Genomic DNA, 17,140 nt, shown 5'->3' with positions numbered 1-17,140 from the left:
CATTCATTCATTCATGTGTGTATTTATTAGTTGTTTTTGTTGTTGATTTATTTTACAACATGTTTGTATAATTATGCATGCATGTTATGCATTTATGTTTTCATTCATTCACCATTCATTTATTTGCATCACAATGGAAAGGTTAAGTTTTTGTTGTTGTTCTTGTTGCTGTGCCTCTTAGTCAGGCAACTTGTGTGTGTAGACCTATGCATGTATTTATTTAAAAATAATAACTGGACTCGCACTGGTCTCGGTGTGATTTTATCTTATTGTTTTTTCTAAAGAATTAGCAAAGAAAAGAAATAGTAAGTAAAAAAATGATCACTGATGTTTGTTATTCCCCTAACCAGGATTGGATTGGAACCATTTATTTATTTATTTATTTATTTATTTATTTATTTATTTATTTATTCATAACAACATCAACAACCATTTATTTATTTATCTATTTATTTATTTATTTATTTATTTATTTATTTATTTATTTATTTATTTATTTAGTTAGTTAGTTAGTTAGTTAGTTAGTTAGTTACCTGTACTGTTCTTTAGTCCTTATTATTTCCTCCATATGCTGTTATTACTGGCTAACTTTACAACTTCGTTTATTTATTTATGGATTTATTTAGCCAGTTAAAAAATAGTCCAACATGCTTTTGCCTTCGTTTTGGGATGTTTTGGTCTCAATTATTGTAATTAATTCATTTATGTTTGATTATTGGATATGCTTATGCCCTTCTTTGCATTGGTTTTGCTGTAGTATAGTGTGTCAATATAATCATCACTATACTAAGTAGACTGTTTTGTTGCGACATCTAGTGTTAAATGAATGCGTTGCAATACAGGAATAGTGCATGCTGCTTCCAGGCTATAGCATAATAATTTATACGTTTTTAAAGCCCTTTAAAAATCACCCACATTAAATACAACTTGACCAACACAACTGGAATTAAGGTTTGAACAAAACACAGGCCTGGTTGACATAAGGCTACAACTGAAGGGCACCTCATTTGTAGGACGACACACAATTCAAATCACAATTCAAGAGCATCTGCCCATTTCAGATCCGAAGATTAGTTAGTAGTAAAAAAATAAAAAATAAAAAAACTTTTACAAAGAAATCTAAAAGATTTAAAGAAATCGTGCATCTTATCCTTTATTTGGAATATTTCGGTAGGTTATTTATAAATATTTATTATTATCATCGTTTAACACGAGCATCCTCTCTATATAACATTTTCTTGAACATATTTGAGCCAGCAGCATATTGGATGATGATGGGTATCCTGAAGGGACCTCAGAGTATCGTGCCCCCTTGCGCAAACTGTGTGAGAGATCACCAATGGATGAGGCAGCGCTCTTTCGCGTGTCATGTTTTTGAAGAGCCCACGCGTTTCACTCTAGGTTCCCTATTCGGCACGCACCAATGCAGATACGGACCGGATCGGACGCTGGTGGCGCCTGAACGCATATCCATCTTCATTGCGCTCACGGGTGTCTGCGTTTTCTCCAGCTCGTGTAGTATCATGCAGTCTTTAATATCCCCAGTCACCAAAGCAATACTGGTTGCACTGTTTATTTTTGCGATCCTGCTCATTTTGTACGTGATATTATGGTATATATGTCGAGATGTGGATTGTGATCACGGAATTTGATTGACAAATTACTGGAAGCGTCTTTAAGGACATGCACCGGGTGTCCCAGCATTGGCACTGATCAACAAGGGAGCAAAGGTTGACTCTGGTAAGTCTCTGACCTGTATAACTCCTGAGAATTAAGAGTGGACAGGATTCATTCGGTATTATTTTAATCTGCCGGCATTGATTTTGGTGTCCTTTTGCACTAACGTGTTGCGCTCTGCTGGCTGTCGGTAACCACCGCAAAAGACTTGCTTTCATTTCACCTGTTAATGTGGACGCAAATCAAACCATTTGCCATTTTTTTGCTTTTAAACTAATTTGAAATCATAAACTCTAGAAGGAGCCACACACGTTTATAATAAAATCCCCTGGATCAGCTATCATATATGATTTTTTAAAACATTTATTTATTTATTTATTTATTTATTTATTTATTTATTTATTAAATTCATTTTGGGGGAAGTTAGTAAATATGCAAAGGACTGTATATCACCTTTCATTAATTTAATTATTTCAACTGATCATATACATCTACGCTATGAACGTATAAAAGTTGACAGATATGATACCAATGCCTCACATTTGTTTGTAAGTATGACATCTGCTGAGGGCCATCTGCTTGTGTTGTGGACAGTATATGAATATATTTTAATTCATCGTAGTATCCAGATACACTAAAGCAAATGTTTTAAAACCAGCTAATCGCACTGAAAGTTCATGAAAACCTATGGCAAGCCAATTTAACATTATTCTTTTAAATATAAAAAAGGTGAAAATGAAAGATGGACAATTTAATGTGAATAAAATTCACAGTTATTCATTTTATGGATTCGCTTCTATGTTTATTGTTGATAATTTGACCACGGTAACTCCATAAAATATTACTTGAGAACTGCTGGTCTTGGCATACCAAATCTGCCGATGTATTAACATAACTTCAGGAAACAAACAAAAAAAACTCCATTAGTAGGCTACATCATATTGTATGTGATATTAATTTGAACAGCTACATATTACCATAAATAAACAGTTTACATAAATAGATATTAGGGCTTAATGAGTGAATTGTCACCAGCTTCTGGTCTTTTAGAAGATAGAACTATTTTTTTTCTTAAAGAATAAAAAAGGTTTTGTACCTTTAGTGTGTTTTCCAAATGCTGTGAAGTTGTCATGATGAAAAGCTTTCTGCTCTGGTTGTTCATTACAATAAAATTGCTATGGTGTTGTTCTTTATTTTCTTTATTGGATTTACAAATAGCCAGCTGATAAATAGCCAGAAGGTGGGGCTGTTGTCATGTGGTAAGTTTCAACCACTGAATGGTCATCATTATTCAGAAAAACAGAAAAGTATATGAAGGCATAGTTCTCGCAAAAATGAAAATTCACACAATATTTACTTTTCCTCACCTTTTATGGGTATCTTTCTTCAGTTGAACACAAAATAAGGTTATTTTGAGCAAAGCTAAAAACCTGTAACCATCGACTTTTACAATAGGACAAAAACCACCAACCTGATTTCACCAAGTAGGACATGTTCCTGGATTAACATCTATGTTGATCCTGGAACAACATTCCAATCAGCCAATTAGAATTAAGGGACATGTTTACCATTTATCTTAAGTTTAGGCTTACGATTGGGTTTATGCACTTCTACATGATTGTGATCCAACTATAATTGCCCCTTTGATTTTGGGAATTATTTACAGTTATGGTTGGGTTTAGAGGTAGGGAAAGGTATGGGTTACATTTTCAAACAAAAATGATGTTCCAGGATCAAAATAGATGTAGGATTGCATCATACTTGGCAAAATCATGACACTTATGGAAGTCAATGTTTTCCAACTTTTTTAAAGTAATCTTTTGTGTTCAACAGAAGAAAGTCAAACAGGTTTGGAACAAGTGAAGGGTGTGTAAATGAGGACATAATTTTAATGAGCTATCCCTTAATTGTCAAGAGAATATGATATATTAGCAATCAAAATAGAACAGATAGAATCAGAATCTATCAACAGATAGAATAGAATTAGAATAGACCTTTTAAAAGTGACTTACTGCTCAAACATTGTTCCCATTATGTGACACCATGTATACATGTGGCAGTTTAATGATGAGATTTGTTCGAGAGAGAACAAAAACAGAAAGAACAAAACAAGTGAATTTAATTTGTCATTTAACATTGAAGTGCAGTGGGGCTGGGAGGGCTGTATCTCTTCTTCTCACACTATCAAAACCCTTGCTTAGTGAGTATTCTGAATACTGTTTAATAGCTACACCAACTTCCTGCTGTTCCAGTTTTAGTCATTTCAGCCAATAATGTAACTTTCTTCAGTGGTGACCGTATAGGCCTATCAATTATTATAATATACCACACAGCTTAATTGCACACTAGCATCTATCAGAAATAAATGTAAAAACGGCTTGCCATAGAAACCTGTGGTTCGCCTGTTGTGCGCTTGAGATGAGAGAGCGTTTGAAATTTGGTTAGTGGTTCGTTATGCGGAGACTCACTGATAACTCAGATGTTTTTTTACCAAATTGTTCGTTTGTTCATCAACAACGTGCAATCAGCGTGGATTGCAGTGCGTTAAATTTTCCATTGTTTATGCGTTTGCCTATTTCTTTTGCAAACCGCTACAATTTCACTCCGCGAGCATTGTGACTCACCGAATAAATACTGTGCTCTGAACGTGAGAGGAATCCCAAGTGTCGAACAGTCACCATAGCGCATCATGAGCGCGTCCAGCTGCCAAATTGCCCTCGAACCGGGGCCACCTATCCAAGCTGGAGAAAGAACCGCTAGTGGACGCAGATAAGTGCAAGGTGAACTGCTGCACCCGCGGAACCCGACGAGGCGCGTACATTTCCATTCTGAAGGACAAATAGAGGACAGATTGCTTGTTAACCCAGATTCCATTGTGCTTGTTGAAGCTTTCTTAATACGAAATCATTAGATTCAGAGTCTTATTATAAACATTGAAAGAGATTAAAAATCGTTTGGTATGAAATTAATCTAGGCATGATATTTTGCAAGAGAGAGAAACAACAGAGTTAATGGATAAGAAGTCTTGAGATAAGCTCATATTACATTTATTATCAACACACGTTTTTCAGTTTACTTTTTTTGTCAATCTCCATTTGTATCATTGAAGCTTTGACTGGAATAAACCTGTCTTGCATGTTCAAGTATTTTAGCATCATGCACTTTTTCTGAAAACTTGTTATGCAAATTTAGTATTAACTTACACCATGAAGTTTTCATTAAAATAAATGTAAAATTATTTGGATCTTCCAACTTTTTCAGAACCATCGTTCATTGTAAAAGATGTTAAGAAGACTATTTAAAATAATCAGATTTTTTGATTGATGTGCCACATTTGACATGTGGGGAAATATAATTCTAAATGGGTTAAATGGGGGATTTTCTGTAGAATAACGTAGTCGTGATTTTCCCCCTGAATTATTAGCCCCCCATTTATTTTTTCCCCAATTTCTCTTTAACAGAGAGAAGATTTTTTCAACACATTTCTAAACATAATAGTTTAATAACTCATTTCTAATAACTGATTTATTTTATCTTTGCTATTATGACAGTAAATTATATTTTACTAGATAATTTTCAAGACACTTCTATACAACTTAAATTGACATTTAAAGGCTTAACTAGGTTAATTAGATTAACTAGGCAGGTTAGGGTAATTAGGCAAGTTATTGTATAACAATGGTTTGTTCTATAGACTGTTGAAAAAATATATATATATAAAAATAGCTGAAATTAAAAAAAAAAAAATAAGACTTTCTCCAGAAGAAAAAAAAAAAATATATATATATACATAATGGGAAAATTTCCTTGCTCTGTTAAACATAATTTGGGAAATATTTAAAAAAAGAAATCATTTCAAAGAGGGTTTAAACAATTATAATTTCAACTGTAGATATTTCAGTGAAATCTGGGTTTTTGTTCTTCCTTTAAAAGTACATTTAATCTAAATTTAAAATAAAAAGAGTGCATAAAGGTATGATCAAATAATCTAAGTGATCGAACACATTTATTTAGAGTTTTATGCTAATATAGATACACATTTAATAGTGCATCCCATAAAGATTGAAGCTCAGGCTAATTGCACAGGTTTCTATAAGAAATAAAACATTCAATAAAACCTTAAAATAAATTGAATGCTGTTTGTCAAATTTTAAGTTTTGCTTACCAAATTCTCATCAGCTTCAATACAAATTTGTGTCTTAGTTCTGTTGATCTACACAATTTTTTAAAAATCATTAGTCGTCACGTAACATTCCCATTTTAATTTTAAGACTAAACTTAAATATACAATAACTAGTACACGGATCAGTTAATAAAAAAAGATGTGTATTTTGTGACAGAAGTTAATGAACATGCAAAACAATGCTACATGCTGCCCTAAACACCTGTTTATATGTGATGGCATTTTGAATCATGGGCGAAGCAGTGGCGCAGTAGGTAGTGCTGTTGCCTTACAGCAATAAAGTCGCTGGTTCGAGCCTCAGCTGGGTCAGTTGGCATTTCTGTGTGGAGTTTGCATGTTCTCCCTGCGTTCGCGTGAGTTTCCACCAGGTGGTCCAGTTTCCCCCACAGTCGAAAGACATGCGGTACAGGTGAATTGGGTAGGCTAAATTGTCTGTAGTGTAAGTGTGTCTATGGATGTATCCCAGAGATGGGTTGCAGCTGGAAGGGCATCTGCTTTGTAAAACATATGCTGGATAAGTTGGCGGTTGGTTCCGCTGTGGTGACCCTGGAGTAATTATGGGACTAAGCTGAAAAGAAAAGAAATGAATGAATTTTGAATCACCCAACAAAAGCTTATTAAATGTAAAAAGAAGTCAAAACAGCACTAAGATTTTCTCCATAACATTCTGTAAAAATATATTTTACTTAAAAGTTTGTGTATTTTGTGATTCACATGTTTATTTATGGTTGTGAATTGCATTATGTGAACTTGATATCTGCTCCATCAACTTTTGATGTTAAAAATTCAACAGTTTAACAAAGTGACTTTTATTGACATTTTAGTAGTTTAAAATAATATAATCTACAAGAAATAATATATAGAGAAATAAATCTGTAAAATAACAGAAAATATAGACCATTTTGAGGGATGGAAACAATGGTCCCAACATATTTACTGATTTACATTTATAATTTCTATAGCTATCGAGAATCCAAAAAGAGCCATGCTGATAAATAATACCATGATAGGTGCTTTAACATTAAGTTATGATTGAATTGCCTCTTATTACAGTTAATATATAGTTTGAAAACAAGCTGGAAATGTTCATGGGCCAATGACATGACAACATTGAAATGGTCTATAGGCGGTTTATTACAAGTTTGTTTGTTTTTTTCTCAACGTAATATACAAAACCAACCTAGACAATATTTCACCTTCAAGTTTAAACTATTAAAAATGTTAATAAAAGTCACTTTTTTCCCCCAACTATTTAAGTTTAAAAAGGTGTTGGAAGAAAGATCAAGGTCCTACAATGCAATTCAAAAAATAAATAAAGAGGGGAAAGTAAAAAATTAAACGTTTATACAGTGCACTCATAAGCAAAGATCTACTTGGAGATGCATTTTCAGAACCTGTACTGAACTTTTTCTGTCCTATTTATGGTGACATCATATCCTGTTTGGTTCATTTAGATGTCTTAGATGTCTTTTTCCATGTGTTCATATTTCAGTCAAACTTTTGTAGGTGAACTGAAACCCATCTTTTCTGCAGTGCTTTTCTGTTTGCTTTGCCCAGAAAGATTTACGTTCGCACTTCGTCAAATGAACTGTATCCTGTTAATTAAACCAAAATGAACATGAACTTAATTCATTTTCTGAATAAAATGACGGCTTTATGGGTTGGGAATTACAAAACAGTGAGGAGATAATGACAGAATTTGCATTTTTGGGTGAACCCGCATGCAGTGAATGCTAGTTATAATCTACTGCATGTGTGGGTATGTAACAAATTACACAACTGTTTATGGAACACTAAAGAGAGAGAGAGAGAGAGAGAGAGAGAGAGAGAGAGAGAGAGAGAGAGAGAGAGAGAGAGAAAACAAGCAGAAGGGGGAGGGCTGGAGCTCTCAGGTTAAAAACGCTGTTGTTCTGAATGCATTCTGACAAGGAGTCAGTAGATACAAACACACTCTGAATGGGGGAAATACAACAGCTGTTTTGCTATCCAGCATCCAGAGTAAATGGAAAAGATGGAGTTTATGTGAGAGTGCATGTTTGTCTGGAGGCTTAGCACTTCTGGAAAGAGCGACAGCGAGTAGGGATTCAGGTCAGTGTTAGAACACGCTCAGGGGAAGTATCCTCCCAGGCCCCGAAAGGATAAAGAACATGTCTGCTCAAATAGATGAGACAGGAGACAAGATAGAAGATCCCCGGGTCATGCTGACATGTAATTATCAGAACTTTTCACTTTTGAGCAGCAGTATTGATTTAACCGTGCGGGGAAAATCCTGAGTGGTGGCGTGGAAAAGCAAGCTGTCATATTGTCACACCTCAAGCCTGTTGTGTGTTGGCCATTTGACCCACACTTTAAAAAATAATCTCCATGAAAAAGCCTTTAAAAGCTTTGGAATTTTTCATTGAACCCAATGTTCTTTATACTGGAAAATGGTCTTTACATTGGTAAAATGTTCTTCGTACAATGAATATATGGTTATTTTAAAGGGATACTTCATAACATTCTGTTATCGACTACTAAATCAGTGGTTTCCAAAATGGGGGTCGCGGGACACTGATAGGGGGTCACTTGGTGATTTCCAAAAGTCTAATAAATTTTACTAAACTTTTAGGATTACCACATTTTATCCATAACCTACAGAAGATTTAAAAAATAGTAGTTAATAGCTGCATTAAAGAAGCAACATCTTGCAAATTTTTTTTCTTCATAGGATTGGTGTGTTTACATTAGAATAACAACATAGCAATAGTGTCAGCTGGAACAGATTGATTTTATTGCACCAGGTTAAACTTTCTGACACCTTTATGGCAATCAAATACATAAAAAATAAATACAGGCCACAACTGAACATTGAGGATGATCTCTGAGTGGCGGTCTTCAAAATGTAATGTAAAATGTAATCAAATGTCTATTATAGATCAGTGCTTGTAATGTATCTCTCACGTTAAATCTTGATGGGGCTACTTACATATCGCATGCAAAACAACGTTGAAAATGTGACGTGTGCTTCATATGGGAGTCGTTGGACTAAGCCGAAAAGAAAATGAATGATGAATTATTATATAGGCATCACATGCGTGCAGTGGGTAGTATGATCGCCTCAAAGCAAGAATGTCGTTGGTTTAAGCCCCGGCTGAGTCAGTTAGCATTTCTGTTTGGAGTTTGCATGTTCTCACTGTGTTCTTGTGGGTTTCCTCCTGGTACTCCGGTTTCCCCCTCAGTCCTAAGACATGGGGTATAGGTGGAACTGTCTAGCTAAATGCCCATAGTGTATGTGTGTCGAATGCAGAGTGTATGGGTGTTTCCCAGTGTTGGGTTGCGGCTGGAAGGGCATCCGCTGCGCGAAACATATGTTGGATAAGTTGGTGATTCAATGCGCTGTGGCGGCCACTGAATAATAAAGGGAGTAAAACGACAAGAAAAATGAATGAATGAATAAATGAATTATTTATATATAAACCCAACAGCAGCCTTTTTTACGTTCATTAGATGCAATGGAATTTCAGCTTTTTAGTCAGGGAAGTTTGATATTTGCCGTAAAGTACACATTAAATTAAAATGAATCATATTGATTTTGTTAGTTAATTTTTTAAAAATCCATTTGCTAAAATAAAAAAAGAAACCTCCATGATGGAGCTATCACAACTTTCAGAAAAAAGAAAAAAAACTGATAACGGCAGTTAGAAGAGAGAGTAAATGTCAAATTTACTGTCCTGCCCCATAGACGTAGCATTAGAAACACCTTGCAAAGCAGATGAATCGTTTTTTTTTTGTAAATTAATGCATAGATGATAAAATGCAAGGGTGTCAAAATCAGTTCCTGGAGTGCTGCAGGTCTGCATAGTTTAGTTCCTGCTTCAGCACACTTATGCTGCAGTCACACTAGAGTTTGAGCTAGCGATATTCTGTTGTGTGTCGCTGTGAAAAGGGGCAGGATTAAACAAGATGATTAGGACATAAAAAAATGAGCAATTAGTCCATATTTTAAATTTCTGTTCAGAGAGATCATGTTTTGATCTTGGATTGGCTCTCACACAGTCACATGATGCAGTTTTGCAGGTCTGAGTTCACCAAGCTTGTACTTAGCGAACTGTAAAATGTAGCACGAGTTGCGAGTCTGTTTGTATCTTTGTGCATATGAATGGAAGTCTATGGGGAGAAAGTGCAGTGGTGACCGCAGCTTTAAGCTGCGTCACACTAGGCTTTCCTCCCATAGACTTCCATTCATACGCACACGAATGCGTCAGACCGGAGAAACGCAAGGTCATGCGTCAAGTTTCGCATATGTTGCTAGGCAGTGCAAAGTTCAAGCTTGGTGAAATCTGACCTGCGAAATCGCATCACTTGACTGCATAGTGAAACCAACCGAGGATCAAAAACATGACCTCGTCTGGAACAGAAATTTAACAACTGGAGCAATCGCTCGCTTTTTTTAATGTCAACTCATACTTGTGTTAATCCCACCCCTTTTTGCAGCGCCGCGCGACAGAAATTTCCAGCACACACAAAGCTCGGTGTGACCGATAGGCTTGAACTTGTAGGTTTCATGAAACAAGGACTAAAGCTGGTGTCACACACTTGACTTTTCCCTCCATAGACTTCCATTCATACGCACAGCGGAATGCATCAGACCGGAAACGGCGGGGGGGTCATGCGTCGGAGTTTCGCATGTTGCTAGCGGTGCAAAGTACAAGTCTGGTGCACTCTAAACCTGCGAAAATCGCATCACTGACTGCGGTGAGAACCAAATCGAGGGATTTATATAAACCGGACCTCTCTGGGCAGAAATGTAAAACATAGAGCAATCGCTGGCTTTTTTAATGTCTAATAAGCTTGTTTAATCCCGCCCCTTTTCGCAGCGCCGCACGACAGAATTTCGCACACACAAAGCCCGGTGTGACCGCAGCTTAAAGCACTCAATTAGTTAGATCAGGTGTGTTTAATTAGGGTTGTAACTTAACTCTGCAGAGCTGCGGCCCTCCAGGAACAGAGTTTAAACACCCGTGATATACATTGAAATGTACATACTGACAGTTTTGACAGTGCTATATGACAACAAACAGAAATGGTCAGGAGGAGGTGTATGATAGATTGTAATAACTCTCCCAAAACCCTTTACTTGATCTTTCTGAATGAAATGCCTTCAATCAGCCAGTTTCCTTATTTAATATTCCATTTCTCTTGGAACTGCATCACAAAAAAACAAAAAACAGTCACAGCTTCTGGTTCATGCAGACTTTAAAATGTGAACCCTGATTTTAGTTTTTGGGGTAAACTATTCCTTTAAGAAGGAATTTAAGGTTTAACCTAATGAAAGGTTGTTTCATTCAGAATCTTTGTTCCTTTTATTAATTTTCTGAAAGCCAACAAGCATTTGTGTGAATTCCAATACAGTATATAAACTCAGTGGCAGATCCAAGCTTGAATTCTAAACTAAATTATTCAAAGAACAAATTCACTGGTACTCCGTTTCTACAATCTGAGACATTCAGCTTCTCATTCCAGACAAAATCCCTGCTTATAAGGCCTGAGCCTTTCCAGTAGAGAATGTCTGTTTACATAGCACTAGTCAAACATTAAGAATTCTTCACAACCTGCTGTCACTGCACCAAAACCAAGCCTCAGGTTTGCGTTTCTGTCTCAGGAGGGCTTTTCATGGTCCGCATCCCCCTTGCATGTGTAAAGAATGAAAAAAAAACTGCCTTTGTAAAGAATGTAAAATGAAATAGCCATGTAGAATCATAACTCAGCATAGAATGATGTCTGAAAGAATCATTCTGAAGAATAATGATGCTGAAAATGTTGGACTGAATCACAATTTATATTTTAAAAACATGTTCACAAAAAAAAAAACTTTTTAAATTTAAAAAACATTATTGCATATATTGCTTTATTTTTCTTCTTTAAAAAAATCATATTACCAAAAACTTTTGTAGATAGTACATAACTTTAATTCACAATATGTAAATATTACGATGTAATATATAATATGTAATAAATAAATAAATAAAAATATTAATAAAATATGTTTTATAACTGTATTTATATACAAGATGATGTTTATCTGTTAAAAAATTTTAGTCCAATCAAATATATGTCACGTCCCACAAGTCTGAGGGAATGCTTTTGTTTAGCTTATTTTGAATAAAACTGCCATGACAAATTTGATGAAAAGTTGGACTGAACAATTCAAGCAGAAAAAACCGGCGTTAACTTTTTCCACCTCAAATCACTCGAGAAAATGAGAATAAGAGGCAGACACAAGCAGAAAAAGGAACCAGTAATGGAATGCTCACATGCCTTGGGTTATACACTGCACCATACACCAAAAGAGATAGAAAGGCTAATTCTCATTGAGACGTGTTAAGAAGAACAGCACACTGTTACTGAAAGAAAGAGGGGAGGGAAAAAAAACACGCACATGTCCTTATTGTTTGAACAAGATAAAGTTAAAAAAAAAAAAAACAAAAAAAAAAAAGACCAGAAATCCTCAGGATGGTCCTAAAAGATACAGGAGCAATAAACATCCTTTTTTACAACAATGAAAGTTACAAGCTTCATTCACAGCCAAAATCTTCAGTTCAGTATACTCATGTATTACAAACATCCATTATCTACTCCTTAATTTTTACACTACTCTTCAAAGGCTTGGATTTATTTGTTGTTGTTTGGACTGGTTACTGATAGTGAGATACTGATTTAATTGTACAGACTGCCATTTTTATTGTATTTTAGATCAATTACAGAGAGAGAGAGAATAGTTACATTTTAAAACTATTTTAAAAGATAAACAACCCTATAATTTTAAAACACAGCTTATGTGAGAGGGCAAAGCAAATTTTTCAGAAATTAATCTAATAAGCCAGTTTGGTGGACAAAATATTTTTTCTAATTAGAAATATTTTTCAGTTGTTACCCATGTTGTAAACAAGTATGCTGTTTATTTATTAGGGACCAGGCCCTATATAGTATATGCAGAAGCATGCAGAAGGACTTTTAATTTGCCAGTAACCTGGGTCAAACGCTTCCAGTGAACTGTATGCTTTTGCAAAATCGGCGCGTTTAAGGTCAACCATCTTCACTGCCTAAATAATATACGCTATAAAGTGGGTCTCAGATTATACAAGAATCACTGCATTAAACTACATTTTACCGTGCCATCTTTAAATGTTACTCCTGCATTTCCGATGGCGTTTCTGCACTAGGCTGCTGATCCTGACAGGCGTGTGCAAGTAAACTGCTTTTCATCTCGGTTTATGCATCAACTAAATGAATGCTGAAGTCATTTTGTTACATTACAACATCGATGCTGCAAAAGAAACTGTATAAAGAAACACTAGCTCTGCATATACCCTATTGGAATTGCTCAGTTCTTCTTTTTATTCTTCTTCTTCTTCTCTAGAATAAAATCACATTTTTGAGGGTCTTAACATACGAAAACTTTGCATACGCACCAAAGTGGCAAAAATGTACACTTGTTTTAGGTTTCTGAAGTGCGTGTGACAAAATGGCTTAAGAGCGCCACCTATACACTTGATGAAGTGGCCCCTGAGTTACGTTTCGAACACACACCCCCAAAATTGGCATGCACATCAAACATGCCCATACGTTTAGAAGTCAGACGTAGGAAGTCATATATTTTTAACAACCTCTGCCGAAAAAGTGCAGCTTTTGCCAGTTCCAGTCATTGTATTTTAACGAACTCCTCCTAGGGATTTCATCAGATCAACATCCAAATTGGCAATTGGTATCACCTTGGTGATGTTAAATTGCGAAGATCTGAAGGGCGTTTGTGGCGGCTTCACAAACTTTGATGTTTCACCATGAAACAGTAAGTTGTTATAACTCAGCCATGCATTGTATTTGCCACAAAATCCACAAGTTCAATAACAGTCCTGACCTAAACACGTTTTCATGTCAATATTCAGTTACAGTAATAGTGCCACCTGCTGGCAACAGGAATTGACATGTTTTACAGTGTAAAACTCCCCTTTCAAATTTTATCAGACTAAATCCAAGTTTAATCAGCATAATCCAAAGGCCTTTGTGATGTGAAATTGTGAAGATCTAGAGTTTTAGTCAAAGAGCGTATTGGTGGTGGACTGACAAAGTTCAGTGTTTCACCATGGAATAAGAGGCACTTATAACTCAATCATACAATGTCCAAGCTGCCTGAAGACATTTACATGCAAATATTAAGTTATAACCATAGTGCCATCTGCTGACACAAGGAAGTTTGGTATAAATCTGCGATTTTCTCAAGTTATATCTATATATATATATATTATATATATATATATATATATATATATATATATATATATATCTATATATATATCAGCTTAAATTGTTATTGTACACTGTTCTGTTATCCAAAGACCACCAAAGGGGGTTAGCCCAGGTGCAAGGTCCCTTTCATCGCTGCTTGCAGCTTTGATTTATTTTATTTTTTGTAGAAACCATGAATCACTTATTAATATTCTTTACTTTTATTAATAAAAGTTCAAAAGAAGAGTATTTATTTGAAACAAATTTGTCTTACCAGTCACTTTTGATCAGTTTAAAACATGGGTGGCTCAGTGGTTAGCACTGCCACCTTACAGTTCAGTTGGCTTTTCTGTGTGTAGTTTGCATGTTCTACCCATGTTTGCATGGGTTTCCTCCAGGTGCTCCGGCTTCCCCCACAGTCCAAAGACATGTGCTATGGGTGAATTGAATAAACTAAATTGGCTGAAGTGTATCTGTGTGAGAATAAAGTGTATGGGTGTTTCCCAGTACTAAATTGCAGCTGGAAGGGCATCCACTGCGTAAAACATATTGTTTCACTGGATAAGCTGGTGGTTTATTCCACTGTGGCGACCCCTGATGATTAAAGGGACTAAGCAGAAGTAAAATTAATGAATGAATTATTACAGACACCAAACTTTTGATAAGTAGTGTATAAGCGTATAACTATCCATATTACCATAAAAAGAATCAACTCACCCATACAATGTGATTCATTCCACACTGCCAAACTCAATACCAATAAATCACTTAATCTTTACCAAATATGCATTGCATCCTCAAAAGAGCACCAGGAGTCCCAGCCTTATAACCAAACATAACTTTCAAACCATGTAAACAATCTGTAAACCATTTAAAACCCAACACAAGCAAAAGAAAGTTACTATCCAACACATTCACAGCTCAGCCTTGTCCTCGGTAACATTCAGAAGCCCCCGAATCTGTTCTAGCAGGGGCTTTGCTACTTGGTTAAACTTGTCAATCCAGACACTGAGGGCTTCTGGTATTATCGACTAGCATCTTGACAAACTGGAGCCACTGCTGTTCTAGATCTGCAACGACAGACAGGCAACCGAAGCAGAGATTTAGGGCACGGCCAATGGCAGTATGAACAGTCAATTCAAGCACTCTTCAGGAATGCTAAAAGGTACCACACATACAACCATTCACCACCCATTTAAACCAACACAGAGGAAAACAGTCTGCTAGTGGAAAAACCTCAACATGTACTGCCCACAGTAATTGTTATTGTCTGTTGAACCGCCCTGTGCTTATGTAAGTACTGCATGAGAGTTAGTCACCAGACTAGCATGGTTTCCATGGCTAAAATGCTTTATTTTTGTGGTCAGACTCATGAATGGTCTCATTATTAATTTAAAAATAAATATAATCTAAAACAGAACACATGCTAACTCTGCTGAGAAAGACAATGCTGGATAAACTGAGCTTCAGTAAAAATAAACTGCCAAAAGTGAGGAGAGAGAGCAAAAGAGAGAAAGCCGAAACAAAATAACAACCCAGAGCCACTTGCTCGTGTCAACATTTGTGAGAACAACATTATTTTAGTGGACTCCAAAAGGTAAACACCATAACAACCCTCATTTTCTGATGGTACACCAGAGATTTACTGTTAGATGAAAAGCTATTGTGATTTGACATTTTAGAGAACAGTTTGAATAAAAAAAGTAAATATAATATTTACCTTGAGGTTGCTCAGCGCCGCCACCACCTAATAAAAATAAAAATTAAAAAAGGCACAAATTAACATCCAGCACAGAAGAAATAGTTTGCCGTTAAAGAAATGTAGAATGCTGATTTACTTTTAAAAAAAAAAACAAACAAAAACAGAAAAATAGTCAACTAAACGTATGTAAACAGATAAGAAATGAAATACCGCTTTGATCATCATTGGAAGGGGCTCCTCCTCGCCCTTAAAAAAAACAAAAAAAAACAGAGTCAGATTTACTCTATAAACAGCACTAGACTTAGTAAAATAGGATATAAAATCTAGCAAACTGAATGTATTTACAGTCAAGCTATTTAAGTCAAAGTCATATGGTAAACTCCAATGAATCATGTGAAATAAAATACTAAATCAGCTGTATTTTTCCAACACAGTCAGAAATAAAGGTACACTTTGTACTGTACGGGTGTACCTTATTTATGTATGTATTATATATATATATATATTAATATATAATATATATATATATATAATATATATATATTAGATATATATATATTAGATATATATATATAGAATATTATATATATATATTAATATGAGAGAGTGAGAGAGAGAGAGAGAGGGAGAGAGAGAGAGAGAACCATAATTAGGCAAACCAGTTCAAATTGAAAAAAAAAATAATAATAATAATTGTAAAATATGATTTCACTCTGAACTCTGATCTGCTATGACAAACTCAAATCCATATGCAATACCAACTCGGGCTGAGGAAACAGAGATATAAAGAATATGGGGGAGGGTGGTATGGTAAAATAATAAATCAATCAAACCTCCACTGTGACCTCCATCGGTTTGTATCCACTATCCTCATTCACACCAGCAGATCACTGTCATCAAAAGATCACCACCTTAATGAAAAAACAAGAGCAATAAAATTTCATGAGACAAGCACTGTAATACACATAAACCATTCTCCGGTTTTACTTCTCTTTACATTCAAGCTCAAATCGTCTCTTAGCAAAATAAAATGTGATTGAGCTTTTTAAATTATCGCCATCGAGTATTCAAATAAGCATACTAAACTTAATTACAAAACTGTTGTTTATTTGTAGTATGTTTTGGTGAAATTTACACAAGAAAAATATTTAATGAGCAATAGATCCTGAGCACCTATGACAATATCCTGTAAAATGATTTGTGAAAAAAAAATCTGCATCACTATTCCTCTACAAAGTGCATGATCATCATATAAATCAAATGTCTTTTAATGCTGCTCAAATTTTTTTAATTAAAGGAAAAGAAAATCCTGC

At 35.3% G+C, this 17,140-nt stretch overlaps 1 long non-coding RNA gene across 1 annotated transcript; it reads right to left on the bottom strand.

Moving 5' to 3' along the window:
* Positions 1 to 14,184: 14,184 nt before the first annotated feature.
* LOC130229452 (uncharacterized) lies at positions 14,185 to 16,730 on the bottom strand. The gene is made up of 4 exons (XR_008837838.1): positions 16,661 to 16,730; positions 16,038 to 16,073; positions 15,846 to 15,872; positions 14,185 to 15,195 (listed from the first exon to the last, which is right to left on the bottom strand). It is a non-coding gene; the product is annotated as an uncharacterized LOC130229452 (long non-coding RNA).
* Positions 16,731 to 17,140: the final 410 nt, after the last annotated feature.

This window comes from Danio aesculapii, chromosome 1 (genome assembly GCF_903798145.1).
Source record: "Danio aesculapii chromosome 1, fDanAes4.1, whole genome shotgun sequence".
Lineage (NCBI taxonomy): Eukaryota > Metazoa > Chordata > Actinopteri > Cypriniformes > Danionidae > Danio > Danio aesculapii.
The sequence above is the reverse complement of the archived record's forward strand: the minus strand, read 5'-3'. Positions and strand labels throughout refer to the sequence as shown.